The sequence below is a fragment of the Centroberyx gerrardi genome, chromosome 17 (genome assembly GCF_048128805.1).
Source record: "Centroberyx gerrardi isolate f3 chromosome 17, fCenGer3.hap1.cur.20231027, whole genome shotgun sequence".
Taxonomy (NCBI): Eukaryota; Metazoa; Chordata; class Actinopteri; order Beryciformes; family Berycidae; genus Centroberyx; species Centroberyx gerrardi.
In genome coordinates this window covers 22,761,970-22,788,597 of record NC_136013.1, presented here as the reverse complement: position 1 = coordinate 22,788,597, position 26,628 = coordinate 22,761,970, and the positions used below count along the sequence as shown (strand labels likewise).

At 40.8% G+C, this 26,628-nt stretch overlaps 2 long non-coding RNA genes across 2 annotated transcripts; both read right to left on the bottom strand.

Annotated features, from left to right (window-relative positions):
• Positions 1-5,076: 5,076 nt before the first annotated feature.
• LOC144542533 (uncharacterized) lies at positions 5,077-5,745 on the bottom strand. The gene is made up of 3 exons (XR_013507278.1): positions 5,655-5,745; positions 5,217-5,335; positions 5,077-5,104 (listed from the first exon to the last, which is right to left on the bottom strand). It is a non-coding gene; the product is annotated as an uncharacterized LOC144542533 (long non-coding RNA).
• Positions 5,746-8,605: 2,860 nt separating this feature from the next.
• On the bottom strand, positions 8,606-9,521 carry LOC144542532 (uncharacterized). The gene is made up of 3 exons (XR_013507277.1): positions 9,435-9,521; positions 9,114-9,257; positions 8,606-8,753 (listed from the first exon to the last, which is right to left on the bottom strand). It is a non-coding gene; the product is annotated as an uncharacterized LOC144542532 (long non-coding RNA).
• Positions 9,522-26,628: the final 17,107 nt, after the last annotated feature.

The following is a 26,628-nucleotide window of genomic DNA, read 5'->3' as shown; positions in this document are numbered from 1 at the left end:
ATCAACCGCTGTTTCTTTGCACTGGAGAAAGGCAAAACATAATTGTCAGTCTCGTGACAAATTAGACAAGGTTACGCAAACTTATTGCAGCCCCCTTAACAACTTTGCCATGCCTAACTTGTGTCTTCTGCATTGTGATCGATAGTGCACCATCCAACAAAAAACACCCATAACAGTCAACTTACCAAGAAAGGTCTTGGCCTTGGGCAGCCTGTTTGAGAGAAAATTCAATCGGAAACATGGCATTAATAGAGCTATTTTTAGAGTAGTGGATATTGGCTTTCCAGAACAATTGTGTCAAAAGTGCAGTTTGCCACGTACGTCTGAATGTCTCCATTAGTGACTCGATGCTTGATCTCACACCCTGTGAGAGATGCAGTGGCAGGGATCCCAAACTTTGCTGAAGACCAGTGAGTCTGAGGGAAGAAAACACATGTTATTGCGGTCTGTCTGGAGTCGCAGTTCTGTTATGCAGCCTCGCCATGTGCGTCTGTGGCCTTCAAAATGATCATCTCTTACATGGCATTGTAGGATCTACAGCTGATGTTACTGGGGATCACAACCAAACTGCCAGGATGGATGCTGGCCATCACAACAACCAGATTGACCTGGAACCACCGCTGGAAGTCTCTTGGCTCAAAGTCGTGGAATTCAGGAGCAAGAGCTGTCAAGGTCAGGTTCAGGATGGTGTCGCTTACGGCTGGATTTTGGATGACGGTGATGTTTCTCTGTAAAGGAAATGATTTGTGGTTTACTTCAGAGGGGCATGCTGCCTTTATGGTAATCATGGCAGAAATGAGTTTAAGCTTGGTGGCACATCTTTGTACTTCAGAGCATCAGCAGTAGGAATCAAGACATCCCAGGGATCAAGTCATTCCAGGAGAATATTGGAAATTCATCATTACAGGTCGGTCCAATTTAGGCCCCTAAGAGGCTTATTCCAGATGTCCTTCAGCCCGGGAGATGTTTTGCATGGCCTTTATATCAACCCAGTTGATGGGAAAACATGACAAGCAATCCCACAGTTAAGCATTCACCTGCATAGCGAGCCCTGCAAAAGTCTCGAAAAACTGATCGAGCTGCTCTTCATCAGGGGACTCTGTCAAGCTGCTGAACACATCCCTCACAATGGTCTCATTGTCCAAAGCGCTACTGTCTGGATCCAGGATCAGCTCGGCTTTCTGATTTGGTGAGAGGGAGTCCAAAACTGCCACCTGATGACAAGAACAAAGTATGAATCATTTTTTCTCTTTTACAATGGTAAATCTACACCTACGAGCAGACGTGAAAAGGTTACGGACATTGCGCTGTGCTTGAAAGGAAGACTGTGAGCATAACGTGTGATTTACCCCAGAGATGTTGAAGAATGTCAGGTCAGAGTAGGTTGTGTATTCGGAAAACGGACCCAGGTTGGTTTCGATCCATTCTTCGTCACTGCGGATTCCCTGCCTGCAAGCTAAGACATAAAAACAATGGACATTAGCATGTCTACAAAGTAGCAAGCGTTATCTCTCGTTATTACACATACATGCGACAGGTCAAATGAAAAGTTGCCATACAATTAAACGGTTGGGTCACTACTCAGTGCAATTTAAGCATACTTTGCCATGGTCTGAAGTCAATGGGCAAGCCCAAATAAGCAGCTGTGTGGCACTGTCTACTCTGTCGGCCATACCTGGTGTGTTGATGACGTCGGCAGATCTCATCAGGAAGTCCAGCAGAACTTCCGCGATCCCTCGTTGCCTGCGCGACGGTATCGCAGGGGAAGCCTCGGCCAACCCTCCCACACTGCAAATGGTGAATAGACACACTCATAACCAGTTCCTCAATCACATTTTGTACACCTGAGCCATGCAATGTCGTCCGTCTGTGCAATGCAACTCACACGACACGGTAGTTTGTGCAGTTGATGTTTGCGGTTGCGCTCTTGAGCATCACTGGATTGAAACTTGGGAGGACAGGAATCAGTATTACTCGGAACCAAGCAAACCAGTCTTGTCTTTCAAAGCCGGGGAAATGGGGACTGATGATGGTGAAGGTCCGATTCATTACAAGATCTCTCACAACAGGTTGGATATCAGGGACCTGCAAAAGTACCACATGAGAGGATTTGAACTCGACACAATTGATACATTTCCAGCAGACCAAGCTTTCCTAGCAGCCTATTAAAAATGCTAATAGGATGAAAAGTAACATTTAATCTGCTTCGAGTCCCCCACAATTGATGGAGAGACATGTACATAGATATGTAAGTACACGGCTGACTATGCTCAGTTCAAAACCCAGGATTTTCCTTTTTCCCAAAGTGGAGGAGTAGCCCACCTCTCCATCTGCTGTCAGTTGCCTCAGGAACTCATCCACATTTTCCAGAGCGTTACCCTGCTCCAGTCGCTCAAACACAACCTCGATCAGGTCTGTGTCATTCAAGGCCCCTGAGCTCAGTGTCAGCTGTGCCACCTGGGTAGGGGTAAGCAGTGACAACGCATCTGCCTACAAAAGGAAACAAAGACAGTTTAAGTACCAAACCCTAGGTGGACCTTTCAATGAGGGCCACTAATACTACAATCACACCAGCCACTTACACTGGAGAAGTTTGGATTGAGGGTTTGCAAATCCTGCAGGGTTGCAAAACCAGAGAAGTTGCCAAAGTTTGTCTGTAGCCACTCCGTGCTACCACTGATGTTGGAGACACAGCCAGGATCTGAAATGAAGACACAAGCAAAGACGTTGGCAGGATATCAACGCCGCATGGTATCAAGACTTTACGGAGTTGAGCCCCGAGTCTCCGGTTTTACCTGATGAGTCATTTCTTGCGAGGAATGGATAGATGAAGTGAGTGAAGACTGCTTGCTGTGTTTCTCTGTCCATGGCTGCCATTTGGCTGCTGAGAGCCTGGATGCTGAAATGTGAAAGATGACCCTTAAGATCTAATCTATTTGACAACTGCAGGCTCCTCTGCCATCTTTTTTCCACAGTGGAGCAAGGTGTCACGTCTTTACTTACACAATTCGGTAGGTCTGGCAGCTGAAGTTCCTGGAGCTGAGACAGACCAGGAAGTTGCGGGACGGAGCAGCCAAGAATGGACGAAGTTTCCCCTGGAACCACTTGCTGACAAAGCTCTGATTCTGCAGTTGTGCCTGGCTGAAGTTGGCGATTTTCACCTCTCCAAGTGCCTCAAGGGCATGTGACAGGGATGGGCCACTGTTGTTGGGGGCCTGGAATGGCAGAAACCATTTTGGCATGACATAAAATTCACACAGGAAAACAAGAGTTCTCTGAGATTATGGGATTGGGTTTACCATGGTGGAATGTTCCAGAAGGGCCTGGTCTAGCACAGAAGATGCTTTTTGGAAGAAAAGCTTCCAGACCTCTACCGGATATGTCCTTTGGCTTCCCAGAGAGCATTTCATCACTGTGACCAAATTGCTGGGTGTGAGATGGGTAGCCTTGGAAAAACAAAATGATACAGGGGGGGAAAAGTGAGGTTTCTGTGTGTCTAAGGCAAATCAACTCAAGATACTGGAGTAGGAGCCACATGGCTCACAGACACTCTCAACGTAGACGAAACAAAGCTTACCGAGGAACAGGCGTGCTCAGTGATGGCAAAATTGCACAGGGCTCCAGAGGAATTGCCAGAAGACAGGAATTGTTCAAGCCGTGAGCTGAAGGAAACATTAACAAGAAAGCTGTTGTTGTCTCTATTGGATGGCTCAAAGCGCCTTTGCCTATCCCAACTCTGAACAAAAAAGTGATGCGCCTACCTGTCGACTCCACCACAGACACGGTACTCTGCCAAAAGACAAAAAAGAAATGAATGTTTCAGACGTTGTAGCTTAAGTTTGAGAATTGTTGGACCAATTTCAGACGTCTCCATTTTCTTTTGACTTACCATCAACCGCTGTTTCTTTGCACTGGAGAAAGGCAAAACATAATTGTCAGTCTCGTGACAAATTAGACAAGGTTACGCAAACTTATTGCAGCCCCCTTAACAACTTTGCCATGCCTAACTTGTGTCTTCTGCATTGTGATCGATAGTGCACCATGCAACAAAAAACACCCATAACAGTCAACTTACCAAGAAAGGTCTTGGCCTTGGGCAGCCTGTTTGAGAGAAAATTCAATCGGAAACATGGCATTAATAGAGCTATTTTTAGAGTAGTGGATATTGGCTTTCCAGAACAATTGTGTCAAAAGTGCAGTTTGCCACGTACGTCTGAATGTCTCCATTAGTGACTCGATGCTTGATCTCACACCCTGTGAGAGATGCAGTGGCAGGGATCCCAAACTTTGCTGAAGACCAGTGAGTCTGAGGGAAGAAAACACATGTTATTGCGGTCTGTCTGGAGTCGCAGTTCTGTTATGCAGCCTCGCCATGTGCGTCTGTGGCCTTCAAAATGATCATCTCTTACATGGCATTGTAGGATCTACAGCTGATGTTACTGGGGATCACAACCAAACTGCCAGGATGGATGCTGGCCATCACAACAACCAGATTGACCTGGAACCACCGCTGGAAGTCTCTTGGCTCAAAGTCGTGGAATTCAGGAGCAAGAGCTGTCAAGGTCAGGTTCAGGATGGTGTCGCTTACGGCTGGATTTTGGATGACGGTGATGTTTCTCTGTAAAGGAAATGATTTGTGGTTTACTTCAGAGGGGCATGCTGCCTTTATGGTAATCATGGCAGAAATGAGTTTAAGCTTGGTGGCACATCTTTGTACTTCAGAGCATCAGCAGTAGGAATCAAGACATCCCAGGGATCAAGTCATTCCAGGAGAATATTGGAAATTCATCATTACAGGTCGGTCCAATTTAGGCCCCTAAGAGGCTTATTCCAGATGTCCTTCAGCCCGGGAGATGTTTTGCATGGCCTTTATATCAACCCAGTTGATGGGAAAACATGACAAGCAATCCCACAGTTAAGCATTCACCTGCATAGCGAGCCCTGCAAAAGTCTCGAAAAACTGATCGAGCTGCTCTTCATCAGGGGACTCTGTCAAGCTGCTGAACACATCCCTCACAATGGTCTCATTGTCCAAAGCGCTACTGTCTGGATCCAGGATCAGCTCGGCTTTCTGATTTGGTGAGAGGTGTTCCACAACTTCTGTCTGAAGTAACATGGAAATACTTAATTTTAATTTACCATTCATGAATTTGATACACCAATTATCATTTTTATGGCTGCATTTAATATAAATTGTGATTGTGTTCGTTACTCACTGCAGAGAAATTGTTGTTTATTTTCTTCAGATCTTCAACACTTGCAAAGCTTGAAAATTCTCCAAAGTTTGTCAGCAGCCATTCTTCACTTCCTTCCACATTTGCCGTGCATCCAGGGTCTTTATAATGTTTCAAATGTGAAACAATGACAGGATTTAGATAATCATGTTCGCTACTATTGCAATATTTAAATATTTAAGGTTTCTGCTATTCATGCCAACAATGACTGTGAATTCTGTTTGGTGTGTGCTCCCCTCCTTCTGAAATTTTTTATTCACGACTGACTGACATGTATACTCAAAAGCTTTTTATTGAATTAAAAGATTTTTTGTTTTTTAATGCATCTTTTTTACTTCACTTACCATGTCCTTCCTTTTAAATAACATATGAACAAATTTCATTGTCAGATTAAACCCATTGTTTGTTTTATCTTTTTACCTGGTGAATTCTTCCTGAAGAGGTAGACTTTAATGAAGTCTGTGTAGATTAATCTTCTGTCCACTCTGACTGCAGTCACCAGCTCATCACTCATGCCTTTTATCCTTGAAAATATAGTTTCATTATTCTTTCAGGCAGAACCACAAATTGAAAAACATAGATTTACAGTAACTAAAAAGTAACAACAAAAAAAACATGTACATTGCAATACAATAAAGTAACTATTCTTATAAACTATCCCCACAATCAAAATCTGATGGTGGCAGAATAGGTATGTGAGTATGTGACAACTTCTTTATCTTGCCTTTGTGCACACCAAACTGGTTTTCTATAACTCAATATTCCTCTCAGCTTCCCAGTTCATACAGTGCAATTGCCACTGTCATCATCAGGGGTGCAGGAGCAAGGACAGCGACATCCTGGTGATGTCACTGTCATTGGACTGTCATTGGACTCAGTATTTCACACAGCTCCATGCTAAAGTTTTCTTTCCACTGTACATCACTGAACTCCCTCAGGACCGTCTGTTCCCACCAATGCTCACTACATATCCTCATCCAAAAAACACCAGGTTGCCGAAGGTGCAACAATTGTAAACAAACAACTTAATATGGTATTGCAGAATCATGGCTGTAATTGATCGTGGCAGGACAGTAAACAAAGTGTTTTTTAGCTAAAAAAAAATAAATACAATTACAAAATACAATTTCCACAATTCTGTCTGGATAATCGAAATAGGCACTAAACTCTCACTAAATGGGATTATTATGGGAGTTGTCATTTTATACAATCATGTAAATGGCTTAATCTGACTATTGCCTTACAATATTAGCAGTAGTTGCATTATTGTGCGCACATGTAACTGCACATGTGGTTATTGTGTGAATCATTATTTTCAACATAAAACTATTGGTGTGTATGATTACACGAAAAACTTAGTGACAAGGATTTCAATATCTCCAGCAATGTGAATTCAACTTAAAAAGGCATATCATCTGCCCTTGGCAGCATATTTGAAGTGCTGTATATTCGCCTTGTGATTCTGCACGTCCCGGACAAGAACATCGGTTTGCCAGTCTGAACTCTCCTCTCCATTACGAAACTGTCAGTGCACCATGGTGGGTAGTGCACTGATTTTAAAGGGAATAAGAGGAGCTGATTTGATTGGCCATGATTGACACCAGCCCCATCACCTACTGATAATGTATTCCTCCTAATCCAACCCCTTTTACAACTGCCCCATTGGTGCGCCACTACTGCGCCAGTGCCGCTGTTCACGAAATTACCCAAAATGTGTTGGTCATGCCCAAGTGAGCTAGACTGCGTGAACTTGTGCCAGCACCTACACTTGCACCTTGATTCATGAAAATATGGCCCGATGAGTTAGCTATAGTGCATGTTTACCATTTACCATGAATGTACATTTATTTATCTAGTTGATATCTATTTTTTAGCTATATCAAGAACGATACAACAACGTGTCCTGGATTGTCAACTACCTGACTGGTAGACCACAGTATGTGCGCTTGCAACACTGTGTGTCGGACAGAGTGGTCAGCAACACTGGGGCCCCGCAGGGGAGTCCTGTCTCCCTTCCTCTTCACCATCTACACCACGGACTTCAACTACCACACAGAGTCCTGCCATCTTCAGAAGTTCTCTGATGACTCTGCTATAGTTGGATGTATCAGCAAGGGTGAGGAGGCTGAGTATAGGGCTGTGGTGGGAAACTTTGTCACATGGTGTGAGCAGAACCATATGCAGCTCAACGTGGCAAAGACAAAGGAGCTGGTTGTGGATCTGAGGAGGGCCAAGGTACCGGTGAACCCTGTTTCCATCCAGGGGGTCAGTGTGGACATTGTGGAGGACTACAAGTACTCTCTACTTTCTGAGGAGGCTGAGGTCCTTCAACATCTGCCGGACAATGCTAAGGATGTTTTATGAGTCTGTGGTGGCCAGTGCTCTCCTGTTTACTGTTGTGTGCTAGGGCAGCAGGTTGAGGGGTAGCGGACGCCAACAGACTCAACACAGACTCAACAAATTGATCCGCAAGGCCAGTGACATTGTGGGGGTGGAGCTGGACTCTCTGGCGGCAGTGTCAGAGAGGAGGATGCTGTCCAAGTTATGTGTCTTGGACAATGTCTCCCACCCACTCCATGACGTGCTGGTCAAGCACAGGAGTACATTCAGTGCAAGACTCATTCCACCAAGATGCACCACAGAGCGCCACAGGAAGTCATTCCTGCCTGTGGCCATCAAACTTTTCAACTCCTCCCTCAGAGTGTCAGACACTCTGAGTCAATAGACTGGAACTTGGATTTATTTCACCCCTGTCAGCATCTTAATAACCCCATAATTTATAACTTATATTTTAAACTGTGCAATACTGATTCCGGTAATAATTTTGTGCAATAATTTAAAACAAAGGGGAAGGAAAAAAGCAGGAGTGAAAGGCCCAGGTCAGGGATTTCCTCCTACTCCTCCTCCCCCACACCCACCCACAAATTTCTTATTTTTCTTATTTCTATATTATTGTTGTTATATATTGTAGTATAATGCACATACTTTACATATTTTTATTTGTACATATTTTTATAATGCACATACGGTACTTTACATATTTTTATTTTATTGTAGTATAATGCACATATTCTACATATTTTTATATTTATTTTCTTATTTCTATTTTTCTTATAATTTCTCTATGCCTATATATATTTCTGTGAGCAACTGCAACGAAACCCAATTTCCCCTCGGGGATCAATAAAGTATTTCTGATTTCTGATTCTGATTTCTGATACGATTTATTGCAAAGCAACATTGTGATTTTACTGTAATAATATGCACTTCGACTTGATCTGTCTTATTGCTGTGGTTAGTAAAACACAATGAATTCACTTACAATTCCTGGAAGGAACTGCAGCTGAAGTTCTGGCTGCTGAGCTGGCTGAGGAGGTTTTTGTCAACATAGGGTAGAAGAGGAGCCATCTTAATCGAGAACCACAATCTGATGAACTGTGGATCGCTGTGGTTACCCAGACTGAGGCTGTCCAAGACTCCAAAGATATCCAGAACATTGGATTCAGATTGATTGGTGCCCTGTTGGTGCCCAAAACAAAGTTGCCATCAACCATTTTCTGTTGATTAATATGTGAGAACATCAGATAGATGTAATGCTTAAATATGGATTACCAACAAGGCATATTAGGTACATCTCCCACAGCCCCAAACCACCAAAGGCCCCAAAATGTTGGTGGTTTCATGAAAACAGTTAAGTATTTATCATATGTTATCAATTTGTGGCCATGACAGTATATTTATGATGCTGTAGGAACACTTAACAGTTATTGTATGATTTCTGCTGATTTCTCACACTTAATGTAAGGTAATTGCATTCCTAAAGGATTACAGGAATTTTACTTAATGGAAATGCTTTGAAAATATTGAGAACTTTTGTACCAAATTAAAGAAGACATTTAAAGTGGACTCCACAATCCTTCTGAGGTTTTGTTCCAACATCCTGGACTTGTCTTGCGGCAAGCTTGTGCCATTGCCCCTGTCACAAGATAGTTTACCAGTCAGGGTGTCCACAGCGTCTGATATCTGGAGAGAAATTGAAAGTAGGTATGGGTTAATTTGGTAGCTGAACACAAGAGGGTGTCATTTAATACATTTAACACTGATCTTGCTTCTGGCTTTCAAAAATCATACAGGTTATTAGGTTCACCAGGCTTTTAAATTCCACCATTTCTGTTACTGAGTGAATTCTGAAAAACTTACAGTGGAAGTGACATCTTTCAGGTTTGCTGAACGGCAAGTTCCCTGGTACGTTGTGTTTGGAGCGGTGGCATTGTTTGTTGTTCTTTTAGAAGAAATTAAAATGGAACAAGTGTTAATTTTTGTTTTGAGCATTAAAATAAACTGTTGAATTCCTGCTGAATAAGTGTGTAAATGTGGGCTTGATTATTGTATTAATCTGCATACTGACCTGTTTTCATAGGTCGGTGAGCCTGGACCTAAAAATAACAAAGTTGAAAATTTACAGAGAGTGACCACTTTAATTCATTACTCCATAATTTAATTATTTTTCATTGTTCAGTTTATTTCATTGTTACTAGTTCTTATGAAAGTGATGATATTTTTGGTAAGATTAAGGTTTTCCTTACTTCTTGTTGTGTTGCTCTGAAATGTAAAGATATAGCCATGTGGATTAATTAATCAGTATTTTGAGCGGACAAGACACATACAAGATTAAGCATTATACATATAGTGTGACAAAAAAGCAGATAGACTTACAGTGGCAGCGATCAGTGTTGATGTACATACTGAAGGAATGAAAGAAAAATATCCATTTTGAAATTGGGTAGATATTAAAAACTATGGCTTTCAAAATATGGATTATTTGCTATATGCACTGGACTCAGACAGACGTTTTCTATTGATATACAAGATACTTTATTACAGATTCAGAGGAATAAACTATCTAGTCTATCAGTTACTATATGCTACAGTACCTGATATAAACAGTTGTAAAAAAGTGAACAGTGCTCTTCTGAGCTTTGTGGTTGTGTATTAAGAGAGGAAACTTACCGATAGTTGAGAGTAACAAGACTTGTGCTAAAGCCTTGGGGCCTCCCATTGTGAGACTGGGGCTCCGCTCACCTCCACATTTGCGAATCTCTATTGATCTTTAGTTGTTTTGTTGCTTCAGCTGATAAAAGTCTTTTAGAAGATAGATATATCAGAAAAAGGGAATACAATCATGCTCAGCAGTGTGCGCACCCTTTGGCCTTTTGCATATTTTGTTGTAATAGAAAGTAATTTAGAAATACAATTATTTGGATGTTTTATCTGAGATACAGACATAGTAATCAAAGGGAAAAGAAAATTCTAGAAATGTATATGGAAGTGTGAAATTCATATACAGAAAAATCTAGTGTGCAAAAGTACTCACCCCCTTGTTTAGTTTTAGCTAAACTGCATCACTTTCATTTCATAACATTTCATATAATATGTTACTCAGCTTTAATATTTAGGTTGCAATTAATTAACAAAATGTAAAAAGGTTTTCAGTTCAAAAATGGTCTTGTCAATGGTCTTGTCAGAACGGCATATGATGTTTTAAACCAGTGGTTCTCAATGTGTGGTCTGGGGACCACCAGGGGGCCTTGAGGAGGTTCCAGGGGGTCCACAGCAAATTGATGAACTATTAAACTTCATCATTGTTTCATTTACAAGAAGTTAACAATTAGAGAATGTAGAAGAATGACTATTTTGATCATAGTTCTCTATCTCTCTCTACCTACAATACATATAGTCATGGAATTCTGGACAAAATCATATCTAGCAATACAAATATGTTCAGATTTGGGGTTGAGAAACAAAATCTCATCAGATGGAGGTCTGTGCCTAATGTGGACTAAATTAGGGGTCCTTGATATGAAAAAGGTTGAGAATCACTGTTTTAAAGAACTTGCATTGTGAAAGGGTGATTGAACTCACCCATCACCAAAGTAATAAAGTGATACCAAGAATCCAGGTTGTACCAAAATTACTGATCACAACCCTCATTCTGTTGAGTCAACTATGGCAATACAATGTGAACATGAGCAAATTTACACAGTCAAAATATCTTCCAAACTCTTCCACTCCAAGACATTGTTTCTTTCTAGGTGTCTTAGAGTAAAATTCTCTGTATATTTTTAGAAATATCTGTATATGTGACATTGCAGTTCTGCTTATTTTATTTCAGCACAATAATTACTAGCTAAAGGTGACCTTTAACTTGATGATGATAAGATATGTATATATATAAAAGAATAAGATAGATGAACAATGGATTGAGCTCACCTGTCTATTTCCCTTGCTGTGTCAGAGAAAAGTGAGGATTGCAATTAAAGGTGAGGCTAAGTGTACATTGGGTGGAGCATACAAGTCATCGTTGAGCATCAGTAATAAGACATTGAACCAAGTATGCATGCAATGTTCTGGGAAGGTAGAAGATTCCATTTGCATCAATCAATGCAGTGCAGTAAACATTTAGTTTGTGACACACTGTGAGAAACCTGGGAGTGCCAATGAGATGAGGAGAAACCAGACAAACCTCTATAGCCTCTGTCAGGATCATATAAGAAACAATGAGATGTTGTTTGAAAGCTGAGATTCAACAGGGGGTAAACCTTTATATCGCCCTCCTTTCTGGATTTATGGTGAAGTAAGACTTTAGCAAAATGTTGCAGTGAATTATAAGTATTTATACACATACACAGTAACTACCTAAATGCAAGAAAAAGGGCAGTTGGGTATCATTTTTCTTTCTGTTAGCAATATTTGTGTTTTATTTTTTGTTTTTTTGCTATTATAAGCAACAGAATTAACTTTATTAAATGTTATTGCAGTATAGTTTCTCTTTAATTACAGAGATGGGAGCTGCAATCAAAAGTGCCACTTATTTTTATTAATAATAATATTAATATTACTATTACTATGGCCTGGCATGGTACCATATTGCCTATGGCAATGTGTTAACAGCCTGCTATTAGAAAAGAAGATATACAATCAGGCCCAGCTCTGGCCTTTTAGCTGTCCTAGGCGAGACACACACACACACACACACACACACACACACACACACACACACACACACACACGTACCATAACTACATAACATATATAGCTTGTCTGTTCATGTGAACGCGTAGGCAAACGTAGGCAAGTTACAGTTACTACTGTAAGTTACAGTTACTGTAGTGCTGTGTGTGTACGTTCCTATAGCATACAACTATTTGGTATCAAAAGAGCAACACTTTTATGGATTTTTTTTACATGTGCCTAAGACTTTTGCACAGTACTGTAGTTTTATATGGGCTAGGGCTGGGTTGTCTAAGCCGAATAGCTTTGTGGACATGAGTACTAACCAGCCCCTATTGTGGTGAAGAGGCTGATTGTGATATTTCTGACAGCACCTTGAAGGCAGCATAACGTTTATGTGTTGGATCGCAAATTTATGTACAACACAATCAGTGTTTTATTGTCAGCTCAGTGTATAAAAGATAGAATGTACCGATACCAAGTGATGACTTACGACGAACTATTAACTCAACCATTGAGGTTATTTTTGCCTCCAGCGCAGCTCTGCTTATAAGAGACGCTTGTATAACTAAAACAGCAATCTGGCTGCATTGCTGCGTTGGGACAGGGTGTGCTGGTACAACCAGGGCGACGGGTGTCACTGCACCCACCAAAGCGCCATCACCTGCAGCTTGGAAGCACCATCGGGGCGGTGGCTGGGTGCAGCAGATGAGTCATGGGTATTTTGTGGCTTGGTTATCAAATGTCAGTTCACTGTGACCCAGATTCAGTGGTTTCCTACAATAACCAAAAATCACTCAGTGGCGTGCAGTGCAGCGGCTTGCAGGCATACGCACGGACACACACACACACACACACACCTGTCTTTTGTTTGCTTCACCCAGTTCTGTCTAACTTATTGGCAGTGTGACTATCAGAGGACACCGTATGATAAAAGACTCTAAACAAAGGAATGCTAATTTGAAAAAATCCTCCTCAACTATGCATCAGACGCACTCCAGAGTGGATGATACAAGTGTGTTAACTCACTACTGTCACTTAAAACAGTGGTTCTCAACATGGGGTCCGGGGACCACCAGGGGTCCTTGAGGGAGTTCCAGGGTATCCCCAGCAAATTGGTGAATTGTTAAACTTCACCATTATTTCATTTACAAGAAGTTAACACAGTTAGAGAATGTAGAAGAATGACTGTTTTGATCATAGTTTTACTGTTATCTCTACCTACAATACAGATAGTCATGGAATTCTGGACAAAATGATATCTAACAATAAAAATATTCTCAGATTTGGGTTTGAGAGACAAAATATTATCAAATGGAGGTCTGTGCTGCCGAGTACAAAAAGGTGGTTTTCCCTGACTAGTGTAAAATAATTTTGTAAGTAATTGAGAACAGAGTCATTCATTATTCGGTGGGTAAGACCCAGCTTCAAATGTCTGACCCTGCTCTCAACTGACAACCATTTTAGTTTTGTGAATTGGGAGCGGCCAACATGGGTACGGGAAGGTAAATTCAGCACGACTCTTACCAGTTTATATTCTGATGTGATTGGTTGACTGTCAGACAGGTCAAAATAAAATATGCTATTTTTTTTTATTTTGAGGGCCCTTCCAAAATTTAAACTCACACTCTGATACAAGATGATGGAAGACAGATTAGGAGCAAAATATGTGTGAACACATACAAATGAATAATAATAACAATTTAAAAAATAAAATAAATAATGATCTTTATTTATATAGCACTTTTCGAAACACAGTTACAAAGTGTTTTATAGTCAAAAGAAAAGACAATATTGTCCAAAGACAATAACTACTAAGAGGGAAAAAGTAAAATAACAACAATAAGATGGAACAATTAAAGGCAAAAACAGCATAAAAAACAGAAAACAAGGCAAAGCAGTATAATGAATAAAAGAGATAACATGTAGGATTGCATAATGTGGAAATTTCTCTCACAGAGGAATGTCATAACAAAGCTGTCATGCATGAATTGCATGAATATACAGTAGATGGACTCATGATAAGCAGTTGAAAAAGAAACCTGGGGAACCTGAAAAAAAACAAACAAACTCAAAAACATCACACGTCACATGTGAAACACCACATGTGAATTCAAAGCACGTGCCTTTTGGACACATGTTGGGGGAGACATATCAGTTCAAAACAGTTTTCATATGTGGACTCTTTTTTTTCAAGTTGTATTCTGTCATCACGTGACAGTTTTTACTTCAGGTGTGAAAATTTCATTTCATAGGTGAAGTGTTTTTCCGCATGATTTCACATGCAAAGACATAATTCACACGTCATTTTCCCGTGGGAAATTGGAAAATCCACGTGTTCGCATATGAAAACCAACATGTGTCCAAAAAGCAAATGTGCTTTGAATTCACATGTGGGTTTTTACATGTGACTTTTTTGTAAGGGATGTATTGTCACAGTAACAAAAGCAAATATCAGATTTCTCAACTTGTGAATTAGTTCTGCTGTTTGATGGCTGCTGCTGTCACAAGCAACGGTTTTACCCCTTTAAGTTTTGCATTTTCGAGAAAAAAGCCACTCCCTGTGTATTTTGGTGCAGGCAACAGCAAATGTCATGGGTTAAACACATTTGGCTCCATGCCATTGTCAATTTAGGTCCAGGCACATGTTTCGTACATTTGTTATTTTAGCAGAGCCTTAGCACAACACCAACGCACATCAACACGTCAGTTGAAGAAGAATGAGAGACGCTGTTGATTCGTGATGTTGAAAATATCCAGTAAAGTAAGTATTCAGTGAAGAGACAGACAACTTGCCAGTCAAACCATGAACACACCTCTCAGCAGTCCACTTAGCTGTCATGTATCTGATCCAGCCCTGGTTGTTTGCTTTTGCTGTAGTGTATATGCAGCAATCCATCACACATGTGACAAAGCCACCCAGATTAATAAGTGTCAGGGAGACGTCTGTTAAAACAAGGATAGTTATAATAAGAGCACTTATTCAAATCCATAGTTCTTTTTTCATGAGATGGATAAAATCCTACTTTTGTGCTCCTATGTAAAATAGATAAGGAGGGCGATTGTCCACTCCTCTTGATGGAATTGTGTTATTTGAACATTAAAAGTAATTTTATTCATGCTTCCCTTTGATCTGGATATGAAACTGTCCCCACATATTCACATTCAGCTTGGCTGCTGAAATACTCAAGTGGCTTCAGTAATGCAATATTAACTAAAAAGCTATGAACTATGAATTCCATCTGAGAGAACAACCAAAAAGACAGCTATCATTTGAGACAGCTATTCATTTACCTTTAATTTTTTTTGGAAAGATCGTATTTTCATGATAATACTTAGGGGAGAGCAGGGCATGTTGTCATGCTTTTTACTCATTGGAGTATTTCTCAGTAGTGCCTTACTTCTGAGATATGATATATATTTTTCTAGCTAGATTAAGGTCTTCTCTAAAAAATGACATTTTTACATTTTTAATAATTTACTGGAAGAAAAACGTATTACTGATGAAATACCACTTGACAACTTGTGACAATTTACCCCGTGTCAGGGCATGTTGTCACACATGACAGGGAATGTTGTCCCATAGACAAGTGTACTGTGTTTGTGCACACAATTCCATTTCCTCTGAAGTATATATACAATAATAACATGAAAAAAAAACTCTTGTATTAAAAATAACATACTTCATTTCAGAAATCGACACCCACTACACACCAGGTAAAAAAAACCCTCCCTCACCTATCCTGGGATGCACAGACAAACACAAATTCTGATACAATTTCTAACAGTATGATATATTAATGTACATGTAATATAATTTGATGTTTTATAATGTAAAATGGCTTCTTAGTCACTTAAAACAGTAATAATAGTAATCTGCCTCTGTGACTGTATGTGAGTTTGGTCCAGCATCCAGCAGAGAGGCCACTTGCTACATAAGCCAAAGGCTTGTGGGTGCAAGTACCAAAATCTTTTTTATTCGGAAAATAATGAATGTAAAGCTATTTCTAATCACAAAAAGGATTTGGATAGTTACAACATGCCCCAAAATCAATGTGACAACATGCCCCAACAGGCTTTCCTGACAAAGGTCCCTTCCCTGAGCACATAGCTTCACTAAACCATTCAAATGTATTATCAGGTTATAGCTGACCCTTGCTTTTATGTGTCACAATGTATAATTATTTTGATTCCTTTATAAGAAAAAAATGAGAAGAAAAACACTAAGATATTCATTATTTGCTTATTTGCTTCCATACAAATTGCTTTTATGTTTATGAGTGTTTTGACTCGGACTGTTGTATTTAATTATTATTATTCAAATATTTTTACTGGCTTTTTAAATGCAAAAACATACAATCGACGAGACCACAAACGACATCTACAAGATATAGAGAAAATAAAAACAACAATGATAAAAAAAAAAATACAAATTATTACACATATTACAGAGATTGTCAATCAATTAGATTGCAGTCCTATGTTTCAGTGTCTCTAGCAGGGAATTCCAGGTCAAAGTAGTCCAAAAATGGCTGCCAGACTCTATAGAATCTTTGGGTGGATCCCCTGGTTGAGCATTTCAGCCTCTCAAGCTTTAAATGCGCCATCATATCCCCAACCCAGCGCCTGTGTGTAGGAGGAGTAGCTGATCTCCAATTAAATAAAATAAGGCGTCGAGCCAATAGAGATGAAAAGGCTATGGCGTCTGACTGGGCAACAGATACCGCCACCTCGTCAGGGACCACACCAAAGACTGCAATTACGGGGTCAGGGCTGATCTCCTTGTCGCAAATATAAGAAAATGTCTCAAAAATAGAAGACCAAAATTGTACCAATGTTGGGCATGACCAGAACATATGATAGAGGGTGGCTGGAGCCTGATGGCATAGACTGTTGTATTTAATATGGGTAACCTCTTATTAAGAAAGTAAACATTTTTGTAATAGGACTTTTGGCTCTAAAATATTTCGTTTCAGAAATAAAGTTACTGAGACAACTTACCCTCGTGACAACTTGCCCAGCTCTCCCCTACTTATGTATGTTGTGAATTTATATAAGTACAAGGTACAAAAGCTTAAAATGTTCCTGAGTGGTTTCAAATGTGATACAAAGTTGTCTTTTGTCTGTCAAAATGTCACATTTCTAGTGTCTTAGAAACAATTGCAATTCATTCTTTATTTAAAAAAACAGAGAAATTCATAAAGACTGTATATTATGTGGTTTTAATGAAATTAATGAATGCTGTGGCCTTAAAAAGTAATACAAATACAGATATTCTCAATGGAAGAAAGTGGTAGCTGCATGAAAACAGGCACTGTACCTCCCATACATGGTCAGATAAGAAGACAAAATGAATGACGATTAAAACAAAATTATAGTGAAATAAACAATCTTTCACTGACAGTGAGTTACAAGAATCATCAGAAAATCTTAAAATAAATACAGAGGATGTTTATTCCATGTCATTAAAGACAGATATAGACAAATTTGCTCATGAGGATGAAACATGTTGTAAGCATTCTACTTAAAGCACGTACACAGCTTTTTGTTAGAGTTCAACAAAAATGTATTCAGAAACTTCAACGCCCAAAAACACATGACTACATGGTTTGCCAAAAGGTTCCTGGAACCAATTTAGGTTCCTATTTCTTGGCACTAACATACAGTTAAATGTTTTTGTTGGTGACATTTGGCAGTGGGCAGGGACACCATCAATAGCATCATCAAAGTATCCAGTGTTGGTCACACCGGAATGTAAATGGTAAGAAACAGAGAGCTGTGGGAACAGACTGATTTCGCTTGATTAATTATCCAGATTCCAGTTGAACCACTTTTCTCAAGTGGCAAGGACAATACACCCTTCACTTATTACCAGTTCAGGCTGTCTTTAAATGTCCATATTAACAAAGTTAAATCAGCCATTGATTTAACATTTGACTGAAAGTAAATTAATTATTTGAAAATATTTTTTTTTTAATGAAATTGAATGGCATTAGAAGAAACTAATCTAAGTCACACACACACACACACACACACACACACATACGCACACACACACACATACGCACACTCTTCGAAATTAGTTATCTTGTCCAATGTGGGATTTTATTGACCGTATTAAATGTGCATTGATAGACAAACATTCTTGAAGTTATTGATAGCAGCAATAGCATTACCCAAGCAAGGATGCTGGCCTGTGGTTTTGCTGTGAAATATGCTAAGGTGATAACTTGAGTTGAGTCCATCCACTGCCAACTTAATAACCCTCTATTATTTCCAGTTACTGTAAGTAAAACTTGCACAGAGTCACAGGGATAAGATTTAAGACTATGAGGGATGAAGTCCCAAATTAGACAGAAGAGAAGCTATAGTTAAATGTTATAACCTAGTAGTTGTACCCTCAATATACAGTAGGCCCTACACCCATTATGTCAGACCTCCCCAAACCCATTGAAAACAGTATTTGCAAAGACCACTAATCTTGATATTTGAAGAACAGCCTTGGGATTACTTCATGTCATTTTTGATGAAGATTAGCATAAGTAATTACTGGTTCACCCAACTGTAAATAAATACTGTATCTTATCACTTAAAGGGCTCAAATATGAAGAACTGGTCAGCTGCCCTGGACATGAGGAGAAAACAATGGATCTCTTCTGCTTATTCCATAGATTCATTCAGATGGTGACAGCACACAGACAGAAGTCAAAGGTGGCCAATCCTATCCACACAGAAATCTCCCACAATCTCCGGGTGGTCCCCAGAGGCGGTTAAAGAGCTCAGCGACTGCCTCAGCACTATAAACTGAGAAGTCTTCAGATGTGTAAGTTACAGCTTAGACTCCTACGCAGACACTGTCGGCTCACAGATCTCCTGTGAGGATCCCTGCTTACTGCAGAAAAACATTATGAAGTATAACAAAGCTGAGTCATCATTTACGAGGGAACCAGAGAAAACAGGAATGGAGATAAGGATGAATACCGCCTGGCCAGAAATTGGCCCCCTAAGGCATTCCCTTTTCAAATGGGTGAAGCCATGAACAAAATCTACTGTATTGAGAAAAGTGAATTTATAGGAAACTATTGTCTTAATTCTGAGGAAGTACACAATTAAACTTTAGCATTAGAAGGCTATTGCCTTTAATACTAAAGGTCATTGTACTTGGAGTGTCTCCCACATTCTTGGCTGCAGTACATATGTCACTAAATGGCATAATAATGCGGCTACCTTGGCTTCACTGTGAACCTTTGTCCAGTTCTACAGGGTCAACATTGCTGCTCATCATGCTGTGGCAGCAAGTGTTTTACCAGTGCCTTCAACCTGCTTTCAGTGAGATGTTTGACTTCTTGTGACCTCATTGGTAATGGGCCATCCTGGTGGTTAGGAAAAATGAACTAGAGCAAGATTTATTAATGTGATTACGGTTCTATGAATTCAAGTCAAGTTTATTTGTATTGCCCTTAATCACTTTACGTTACAGTCTCAAAGGGCTTCACAATGCCCACATTATGGAAACAGTGAATGAAAACAACACCCCACAAACTTAGATAGTCTACTGGAAATTTCTTGGACCCAGTAATGGTGTTTCCTATGAACTTTTATGATTGAAATGTCATCTATAGGCCTAGTGGATGAAATTCAACTTGGTTGCTAAAAGTTGCATGTTGGGCAATTTGCGTAATTAGCATAATTAGCTAATTATCAAGTAAAATAAAGAAGAAAATCAAAAATCGTCACAGACTTCACAGAGTAAGTTTATTTTAATGGTAATGTACTGCATAGTGCATATAACATATAAGAACACATTTCTAGCCTCATTGTCATGCCCTTATTAACATAATCATTAATAACAACACCATATTTAATGAAAAAAGTGAAAATTCACAAATGGTCAAAAATTGGCCCAAGTTAGCTCATTTGAAAGGTAAAAACATGTAGATTGTAACAAAAATCCAACCATTTACATAATTTAGAATATTTAGCTAATAAATCACAGAATACAGGAAACAGCAATAAGTTCACTTAAAGTTAACTTAGAACAACAACCAAAGTCAAAGTCAAAGTGTTTTATTTATCAAATGCACAGTATCGCACAAGGTCATTCTGAACAATGAAATTCTTAGGACAAGGCAAGCAACAACTACGTAGTAGGTATGAGAAAAAAATATTTAAAAAAAGAAAAATATTAAATATTAAATGCTAAAAGAGTCACAAATAAGGGCAAAGATATCAAAGTACAGCAGTTCCAGAGCCAGTAAGAAGGGCAATATGGACAGTAAGAATAAGAGTATTAAATATTATAAGGAGTATTAAATATTATAAATATAAAGTGTAGGAGTGCTATTCTGTGGGTGAGTGTGGGGGAGGAGGAGTAGGAGGAGATCCCTGGCCTGGGCCTTTCACACCTGCTTTTCCTACCCATTGAGGTGATCATGTGATCAATGTGATCACTGCTGGTTGAGAAGCCTGATGGCCTGGGGGTAAAAACTGTTGGTGAGTCTGGTAGTCCGTGCCCGGATGCTTCGGTAACGTCTACCAGACGGCAGCAGCGAGAACAGTTCACGGCTTGGGTGGCTGAAGTCCTTTATGATTTTCCGTGCTTTCCTGAGGCATCGTGTGTGGAATATGCTTTGCACGGTGGGGAGGTGGCAGCCAATGATGCGCTCCGCTGTCTTCACCACCCTCTGGAGGGCCTTACAATCAGCAGCGGAGCAGCTGCTGTACCAGGTGGTAATGCAGCCAGTGAGGATGCTCTCAATGGTGCACCTGTAGAAGTTGGTGAGAGTTTTGGCAGACATTCCAAACTTCTTGAGTCTCCTCAGGAAGTATAGGCGTTTTTGGGCAGTTTTTACTACCGCGTCCGATTGTCTGGACCAGGAGAGGTCATCATTGATGAACACACCGAGGAACTTGAAGCAGGAGACTCTCTCCACTTCAGCTCCATTGATGTGAATGGGGGCGTGACCCCCCCCCCCCCCCCCCCCGTCGCTTCCTGAAGTCCATGATCATTTCTTTCGTTTTGCAGACGTTGAGAGAGAGGTTGTTGTCCTGGCACCATCCTGTCAAGGCGCTGACCTCCTCTCTGTAGGCGGTCTCATCATTGTTGGAGATGAGACCCAGGATGGTGGTGTCGTCTGCAAACTTGAAGATGGCGTTGGAGCTGCGCGTGGCCACACAATCATGCGTGAACAGGGCGTACAGAAGGGGACTGAGTACACAGCCCTGAGGGGCTCCGGTGCTCAGGGTCAGTGCAGAGGAGGAGAGGTTGCCCATTCTCAGCACCTGGGGTCTGCCCATCAGGAAGTCCAGGATCCAGTTACAAAGGGAGGTGTTAAGACCCAGGATCCTGAGCTTGGGAACGAGCTTAGCAGGCACAATTGTGTTGAATGCCGAGCTGTAATCTATAAACAGCATCCTCACATATGTGTCACTCTTATCCAGGTGGGAGAGGGCGGTGTGCACTGTCAGGGCGATGGCGTCGTCTGTAGATCTGTTGGGGCGGTATGCAAATTAAAGGGGGTCCAAGGTGTCAGGAAGGGAGGAGCAGATGTGGGTTCTGACTAGCCGCTCGAAGCACTTCATGATGATAGGGGTCAGTGCTACAGGGCGGTAGTCATTCAGGCAGGTGATGGAAGGTTTCTTTGGTACGGGGACAATGGTTGTCTGTTTGAAGCAGGTGGGGACTACAGACTGGTTCAGGGAGAGGTTGAATATAGATGTGAATACCTCCGCTAGCTGGTCGGCGCACGCTCTGAGGACACGGCCTGGAATGCCATCTGGCCCTGGTGACTTCCGAGGGTTTACTCTTTTAAAAGCTCTCCTCACGTCAGCCGTAGATAGGGACAGAGTGCAGTCGTCCTGGTCCTCTGCTAGCCTTGCACTAGGGATGGTGTTGCTCGCCTCAAACCGTGAGTAAAAGGTGTTGAGCTCATCAGGAAGAGAGGCGGCGGGCTGGGCATCACTGCTATTTCTCCCTTTGTAGTTTGTGATGGAGCGCAGTCCACACCACATGCGTCTGGGGTCGGAACTGTGGTAGTTAGACTCCAACTTGTCTCTGTAGGCTCTTTTGGCATCTCTGATGGCTTTCCGTAGGTCATATCTGGACTTCCTCAAGGCCTCCAGGTCCCCAGAGCTAAAGGCAGAGGACCGTGCTCTGAGTTTAGCACGGACATCACCATTAATCCAGGGCTTTTGGTTGGGGAAAGTCCTAACATTGACTTTCGGGACGACGTCATCAATGCACTTGGAGATGTAGGCTGAGACAGAGTCTGTGTATTCATCAATGTCCCGATCAGCTGCAACACAGAACATTTGCCAGTCTGTGGTTTCAAAACAGTCCTGGAGAGTGGCAATGGATTCCTCACTCCAGCGTTGAACTGCCAGAAAAAACGTTTTTTCCTGTTTTAGACGTTGTCTGTACAACCTCACACTCAATGGCCTTCACCCTCTTCATCATCTCTCTCCTCATTCCCTTCAGCCTCCTCATCTTCTTTCTCTTCGTCTTCATGTATTGTGAATGGGTTGCAGCAGCGGACCTCACCTCCTTCACACTTGCAATAGTCAGTGCAACTGAGAGTTGCAGCATGGCAGCTGCAGTTTTTTTGGCTGCAGGTGACGTCAAGCAAATTAACTGGAGCCACTGCCTGGGTGGAAACAGGCATGACAGCCCCTCCTTTAGCAACCTCCCACCCAAATTTAGTGATGTCTCTGGCCTCTGCAGGTGGCTCCCTCTGATCTGCAGCCTTCCACAACATGACCTGGAGATACGCAGTATGTGTAGCATCACGTTGACATCAGTTGGAGGAAGCTTTTTAAGTTCAGGTGGCTTTTTCCTCCGTCTGTAGATCTGGTAGCGAGCGTTATTCATCGACTTGGCCTTCTTCTGCCCAAACAGTGCGAGGAAGAACTCGGTCCCGGTATCTTTTAGGTCACTGTGAGTGGCATCAGGTTCCCCAAGCACTGTATTGAGACCAGGCATGGTACTTCCTTGGAGTACTTTCAGCACAGATGCCTTGCCCTTTCCACAGGGGTAGGAGACAGTGTCACATCCCGACAGCACATGTATCCCCAGGAGACCCTGACATTTGTCACCCAACGCCCTAACGGTGGCATTTATGTCCAGGATGGTGCCATTCCACTTCTCCATCTGCACTGCTGATTGAACGTCGGCCTTCCAAGCCCAGTACACTAACAGGACAAATACGTCAGTGTCATCACTTAGGATACGTATGGTGGGTGCCCCTGCTCCAGCTGCTTGCAGCATGTAGCTAATGAGGGTGACGTCAGCCTCCTCATGCTTGACGATGCAGTCCATGTGGTTCACAAGCAGGATCTTATCAGCGGTGAGGTCATATGTGCACAGAAGGCGTGATAGCTGTGTCTTGTTTGATGTGCTCTTCATCACGGCTTCTCGACCTGGAAGGGGTGTGTTGATTGTCAGCTTGTACTCAGTTGCACCAACTCCTGCTCGTCTTCTCCTCTCATGATCTTTGGCACTGGGCTCATCATTGTAACGGTCAAAGATGACGAGGGTCTCATCAGCTCCGGCTGCAGTATAGGCATTAGCGAGGCGTGCATTGATGCTAGAAGCAATGTCCCTGATCGTACCTGCCACGCGCCAGACAATGTGGTAGAGCAGCTGACTTGCATCAACTAGGACAACATTGGGAAGTGGAGCATTTTCATCATTTTTGGAGGTATTATCATTCATCGTGTGTATTCGTGGGGCATCATGGGGGAGTGAAGTGGAGAGTAGCAGGTGACACCGGTGGGAGAAGGGTGGGGGAGGGGGGACTGCACATCGTTGCTCATAAAATCTTTTTTACAACATGTTATGAAACATTCGGGGTCGGGGATAAATAAATAGCATAATGAAAAATAAAAAACTTAATAATATCTAATACCATGTCGCTTTTAAATGGACGTGGATCCAGATTATGCTAATGAGGAAAGGTTGCATGACTTAGTTATGGCAAGAGATTAATTTCTGGACATCCAAACATAGATCACCTTTCTAAATTGACTAAAAGCTAAAATATAGCTATTTCCTGGTTTCGGCCTAATTATTACATAATTTATTGCAAATGATGCTAATGAAGAAAGGTTGCATGATTTAGTTATGGCAAGAGATGAATTTCTGGACATCAAAACATAGACTTAGACTCTAAGATCATCTTTCTAAGTTGACTAAAAGTGAAAAATATAGCCATTTCCTGATTTTGACCTAATTTTTACATAATTTATGCAAATTATGCTAATGAGGAAAGGTTGCATGACTGCACCATCGTAATAGATGAATTTCTGGACATCACAAATATGGACTTAGACTCTTAGATCACCTTTCTAAGTTAACTAGAAGCAAAATTATAGCCATTTCCAGTTTTTTGCGATTAATTAGCTCATTATGCTAATTACTCAAATTGCCCAACATGCAACTCTTAGCAACCAAGCTTAATCTCATCTGCTAAGCCTATAGATGACATTTTAATCATAAAAGTTCATAGGAAACAACATTGCTGGGTTTCATATAGGCCATATAGGGGTTTCCAGTAGACTAAGACCCTAAACTGAGCACAAGGAAGCGTGCAATCAGTCAGCATGCAATGTGTCAATCAGCAGCAGTTTGGTCACCATTGTCACAACAGTCTGGGACGCCAACAGCTGGAGCTGGTACTGCCCTACATCATAAACACACAACCTGCACATGCACAAGCTGGATGACACCCAGTGTTGAGCACTGCCTCTGGCAGTCAGCTAGAATTCATAGAACTCTTGTTACATGTGAAACTCATTTTGACAATAGTACAAATTTTGACTTCTTATTCTTTGAGGCAGTAAGATAAGATTTGTTAGTAATATTATTCTGTAAGACAAGATAAAAATAATTCCTTGAGGTACATCGTGCTACTTAAGATTTTATATTTTATTCATTATTAATAAATACTAATTAATATGAATTATTAATTATTCATATTAATACTAATTTGTGTTGATTTGAGCAATTTGGGCATGTTTTAGGGAATAAATTATTGCCAAAATGGCACTGTGCATGTGCCAGCTACTGTACACAACTGAGCACAAAGCACTTAAAGCGGCAATCCACATGATTCTTGTTTTTCTTGATTTGCTGATAAGCAGTCATTGCTGTGGTATTTTGTATTCAATGTAGGCACTGGCCCAACATACTGTAAAATAAAGACACTCATGTAGACGGCATCTTTTATTTCTTCTACCATATATTTATTCTAAACAAACATATTCTTCCATAAAACCATATCAATCTGTGATAGAGTAGCAAAATGACATTTATTTATATGAAAAAGTTGCATATTGTTTATTTAATTTGTTAACAGTAGTAATGGCAATAACAATAATACACTTTATTTATATAGCACTTTCCAAACAGTTACAAACTACTTAAAAATACGTAAAAATAAAAGTAGGACTAAAAATACAAAGAATGTCGAATTGATAAAAACAGAAACAATTAAGTAAAAACAGATCAACTGCAAAACAAGAAATAGAAAATAAACATGAATAAAAATAGATCAAATACATATCATTATTAAAAAAAAGCCTCTTCATAAAAATGTGTTTTGAGGAGAGACAACGAAAAGAAGAAAGTGAGTTGCTTAGCCTGCAGGGCGTTCCAAAGTTTAGGGCCCCCGATGGCAAAAGGCCAGTCATAAATACATCTATAGTTTTACTACAGTGAGGTGTTGGTGTGCGTGTTGATTCTAGAGGTGAGAGTGAGAGTTGCTGCTAAAGATTGGTATGTTGGAATGATTGAATGACTTTTTGAACTGAGCTCACATTTCATGGGGCATTGTTTTTTATAGAGAAAGAAGTGAATGCAGGTGTTGAGGTTGAAAGAGAAAGCAGTGTGTGAGAGCAGAGTGGGCTGATGGACATTTATTAAATAAGAAAGAGAGCAAAGGTAAGCATTGTGCAGCTTGTCCAGCTGCCTAATGCCCTGGGCTTGATCTTACTTGATGTGCTTGCACATTTTGTGATGCAGACTAGTAGGCTACTCTTCTGTCTGAAAATGGCCAGAAGATACCTAATTTGGGATGAACTGTACAGTACTATATGCTCTAAGTGCTACTTGTAAAGCGGCCTTCTTAAAGCTCTATGTGATAACTTTTTTGCGGTAAAACATTCACTTTTAATTGCTATTAGTATTGGAGTTGGCCTTTCCAAGCTCCAACAAAACAGAACACTGGAGGGAAACAGTAGTGTGGCACAGGAATGCGTTTTACATGTTTCACATGTTTCACATGCTATCTCAGTGGACGCTAACGCTAATGCTAACTACCTCAGCCGCGTTAGCATCGTACTTATATATTAGCCCATTAGCTTTTGTTATTATTCTCCAACGGCAGAC